This window comes from Carlito syrichta, unplaced genomic scaffold (genome assembly GCF_000164805.1).
Source record: "Carlito syrichta isolate Samal-C Ts95f unplaced genomic scaffold, Tarsius_syrichta-2.0.1 Scaffold304688, whole genome shotgun sequence".
NCBI lineage: Eukaryota > Metazoa > Chordata > Mammalia > Primates > Tarsiidae > Carlito > Carlito syrichta.
Window position 1 is genome coordinate 54,777 of NW_007248784.1, and position 4,642 is coordinate 59,418.

General features: G+C 54.3%; 1 protein-coding gene across 4 annotated transcripts in view; it reads right to left on the reverse strand.

The window, feature by feature from the left end:
- Positions 1-2,015, reverse strand: part of SNUPN (snurportin 1) — a 39,134-nt gene extending 37,119 nt beyond the window's left edge. For all 4 annotated transcript variants that reach the window (XM_021713710.1, XM_021713711.1, XM_008060664.1 and 1 more), the window contains exon 1: positions 1,908-2,015. The gene's annotated coding sequence lies outside the window, so the exon portion shown is untranslated. The remainder of the gene's footprint in view (positions 1-1,907) is intronic.
- Positions 2,016-4,642: the final 2,627 nt, after the last annotated feature.

Here is a 4,642-nt window from a genome sequence, read left to right on the forward strand (position 1 = left end):
GAGACTCCAACTCAAAAAAAAAAAAAACAAAAAAAATTACAAGGTAGGGCCAGGTGTGATATGGCTCATGCCTGCAGTCCCAGCACTTTGGGAAACCCAGGTAGGAGGATCACTTGAGGCCAGGAGTTTGAAGCCAGCCTGGGCAACATAGCAAGACTCTGTCTCTACAAATAAATAAATAAATAACTGGGTGTGGTGAGTGTGCTTGTAGTCCCAGCTACTTGGGAAGCTGGGGCAGGAGGATGGTATGAGCCCAGAAGTTGAAGACTGCAGAGAACTATGATCACAGCCCTGAACTTCAACTTCAGCTGGGTTGACAGAGAGAGACCCTGTTTAAAATATATATTTGAGCTGGGAGTAGTGGCTCATGCCTATAATCCCAGCACTTTGGGAGGGTGAGGTGAGAGGACTGTTTGAGCCCATGGGTTTGAGACCAGTCTGGGCAACTTGGTGAGACCTCATCTCTACAATAAATCAAAAAATAAGCCAGGCATGGTGGCCTGAGCCTGTAGTTCCAACTACTTGGAAGGCTGCTGTGGAAGGATCACCCGAGCTCAGCAGGTCAAGGCTATGGTGGCCGTGAGTGTGCCACTGCACTCCAACCTGGGTGACAGAGTGAGACGACTCACAAAAAAAAGTATGTATATATATTTGCAAGGCAACCAGAGATGACCACTCCCGGGTGACTCCTGAGGCTGGAGCTGAGTGAGTACCTGGGACCTTTGTAGTACAGGATGCCATCCCAACTCCCCATGAAGGCTAGAATACCGGCTTCTCCACTTTTTTGTATGTTTGAGTAAGTTTGAAAGCGTCTATTATTAAAATTTTTTGTTTGTTTTTGAGTTGGCATCTCACTCCGTCACCCAGGCTGGAGTGCAATGGCACGCTCACGGCCACCGCAGCCCCGACCTGCTGGGCTTAGGCTATCCTTCCGCCTCAGCTTTCCACGTAAGAAAATCTTTAAAACACTCATTATGTCTTCAGTTCACCGCGGTCATGACCAAACCCAAGCGCCTTTTTTTTTTTTTTTTTTAAAGAAAGTAAAATTTGCCGGGCTCGGTGGCTCAGCCTGTAATCCCGCGCCTTGAGGAGGCTGAGGTGAGTGGATTGCCTGAGCCCGCGGGTTCGAGACCCACCTGGGCAGGAGACCTCATCTCTACCATAAATCCAAAAATCAGCCGGGCGTGGTAGCGCATGCCTGTAATTCCAGCTACTCGGAAGGCTGAGGCGGAAGGATCGCCGGAGCCCAGCGGGTCGAGGCTGCGGTGGCCGGAGCGGCCGCTGCACTCCAGTCTGGGCGCCAGAGTGAGACTCCAACTCAAAAAAAAAAAAGAAAGTAGAATTTATTGAGAGGACAGAAAAGCTCCCAGAGCGGGAGGGGACCCAGGGGGTTGCCCCCAAGCTCCTTTATTAGGCCGTGTGGTCGTGCCGTGCTTCACCTGGGGGTGGCCCGAGGCCTTACAACCGCCTCCTGGGGTTCCGGGTGGTTTTCGTACCTGCCGGAGGCAGCTCCCCGCTGACTCCTGCAGCTTCGACCCATTCCGCGGACGGCGCTCCGCCCAGTGGCGGGACCTCAGCCACACGCCCCCCCATCCCCGCCCCTCCGGTTCTCCCGGCCCAGGCGTCCGCGAGACCCCGCCTGCCCCCCCCGGCTATCCGCCCCGCCCCTTTTCCTGGGTATCGGGTCCCCAGGCCTCGCACGATCCGCCCCTCCCCCACACAAAGCCCCTGGGGGTCCTGGCCGGACAGCCCGGGACTAGAGGGCGGAAATCCTCCCGAAGGGAGGCCCGACCTGGCTCAGGCTCCGCCCTGGGAGGCCGCGTGCGGCGCCAACCAGAGGGAGTGCTAGCCCCGCGCCAGGGGCAACTCGGGAGCCAGCGGGGCCCAGGCTCGAACCCACGACTCACCAGGCCGCTGCGACAGTCGCCCGCTCCGCCGCCGCTGCCGCCGCGGGCCGACCGACCACCTGCCCTGGAAGTCCGGCCCGTCCCTTGCCGCCGCCGGCCGGGCCTACCGGCCTCCCGCCCGGAATTTCCGGCGGCCCCGCCTCTGCCGACGCGGGGTTGGTCTCCTGCCGGCCGTTACTTCCGCCCGCAAGGGCCGGGGCTTCTCTCGCCCTGGGGGTCTTCCTGCATCAGCGTCGCGCCGTCCCGGATCCCCGCTGCAACGTGACGCGGCCGGGCCGAGGCCTTCCTCCCGGGCACCGGCTCCTCCAGGCTGCGGCGCCACTGGGAGGAGCCCCGATCCCGTGGCCCGGCGTCGAAGGCCCGGGTCCCGCCGCCTCCCGCGGTTCTTAGGGCTGCACCCGGGTTATCCCTCCCGCCCTGGCCGCCCAAGTTTCATACAATTCGACGTTTGCTCCCCACTCGCTCTTACAAAATCAGGAACATACCTCGGCTTCTGCCCGTTTGCCGATACCGGCAGTTCCCCGCTCGGCTAGGGGCTTGGTGGTGGCAGGGACCCGGCTCGGTCCCTGCCTCTGCGGTGGGCGTCCTGCCCGGGGATGGCACTCGGGAGTCCCTGGTGAAGGAATGGCTGAGCTGGAGCAAGGGATGCGGGGAAACAGCGGACACTTAGGAGAACCTCACCCCTCTGCGGGCTGGGACTGATGAGATGCAAAATTACAACCAGGGCGGGGCGCCGCGGCTCCCGCCTGTGATCCCAGCACTTTGGGAGGTCAGGAGTTCGAGATCGGCCTGGGCAACTGGGCAGGACCTCATATCTACAATAAAATCAAAAAATTAGCCGGACGTGGTGGCGCTAGCCTGGGATTCCAGCTACTTGGGAGGCCGAGGCGGAAGGATCGCCCGAGCCCAGCAGGTCAAGGCTGCAGCTGCTGTGAGTGTGCCACTGCACTCCAGCCTGGGTGACAGAAGACCCTGACTCAGACAAACAGACAAACAAGCCCTGAATAGCTATTTTTTGAACTTTTACTTTAAGCCAAACACTGCATCACGCACATTATTCTCATTTAATCTTCAAATAACAAGAGGGGGCTGGCACCATGGCTCACCCCAGTAATCCTAGCACTTTAGGAGGCCAAGCCAGAGAATAGCTTTGAGGCCAGGAATTTGAGACCAGACCGGGAAACACAGCAAGACCCTGTCTCTAAAAAAAAAATTTTTTAATTTAGCTGGACATGGTGGTTTGCACCTGTAGTCCCAGCTACTTGGGAGGCTGAGGCAGAAGGATCTTTTGAGCCCAGGAGTTCAAGGTTACAGTGAGCTATGATTGTACCACTGCACTCCAGCCTGGGTGACATAGGGGGACCTTGTCTCAAAAACAAAACAAAACAAAAGTAACAATTTGTGAGTGAAGATCAGAGGTGAAGTAATTTGGTTAAAGTTAAACAACTTTTGAACTAAATACTTGAGTTTACTGAATGTTTGAATTGTAATAATTTCTTTTTTTTTTTTTGAGTTGGGGTCTCACTCTGTCACCCAGGCTGGAGTGCAGTGGCACAATCTTGGCTCACTGTAGCCTTAACCTCCTGGACTCAGGACATCCTTCTAAGTAGCTGAGACTATAGACGCGAGCCACCATGCCCTAATTTTTTTTTTTTTTTTTTAATAGAGACAGGGTCTTGCTATGTTGCCCAGGCTAGTCTTGAACTCCTGAGCACAGGAGAGTCTTCCACCTCTGCTTCCTAAAGTGCTGGGATTACAGGCATGAACCACTACACCTGGCCTTTGAATGTTTGAATTGTAGAAAAGTTGACTATTAATGTACTAGAGAAACAAAATATCCAAGTTGGCATATTTGGAGTCCAAGGAATGCCAAGATGTGCTTGTATATTTTATGGCACCATCTATCTGGACTAAAAAGAACAGGAGATTAGTCTGCCAAAAGCTTATTCCTAGCCTTGTAAAGGGTGCCGGGGGCCCCAGTATTTAGGACCTCAGAATTTCCTTAGTTGGCTCTGTCAGTGGCCAAGCTGAGCAGGGCTGTGCACTGGGTTATTTATTTGATACAGCCACAAAGAAAATCTCACATTTGCCTGACTTGTGAGACTGACAAAAGAGAAAAGCCCAGGGCCTGGCGTCACTAGGGAATTCTGACATCAGGACGCTAGTTTTTTTTTGTCCCAGGACAAAAAACCCTAATCCCTACTGACTACCACAGAGGTCAGGTCTGGTGGTCAAGCCTGCAAGGAAAGGAACAAGGACCCTAAACATTAGAAAAAAACAGACTGAGACTGAGAAAGAGGTTTCCCAATTCACACTGGGAAGGCCAGGAGAAAGGTCAGTCCCTCACCCACACCCAGCAGAGTAATATCCCAGCCACGGGTGTGTGTGTGTGTGTGTGTGTGTGTGTGTGTGTGTGTGTGTGTAAAAAATAACAAAGCCAAAAGGCATTTGTGTGTGTGTGTGTGTGTGTGTGTGTGTGTGTGTAAAAAATAACAAAGCCAAAAGGCACCTGGTCCAGGGGTGCATTTGGAGCCAGTCCATGTTCCAGAAGGACTGGAATCTTTGAAACCTCACCTTCACCATGTTGGCCACATACACATACACCTAGGCTTAATGCCTTTAAACCAAATCCCTTAAATAAAAAAGAAAAAGCCGGCCGGGTTCAGTGGCTCAGTCTGTAATCCCAGCACTTTGGGAGGCTGAGGTGAGTGGATCGCCTGAGCCCACGGGTTCGA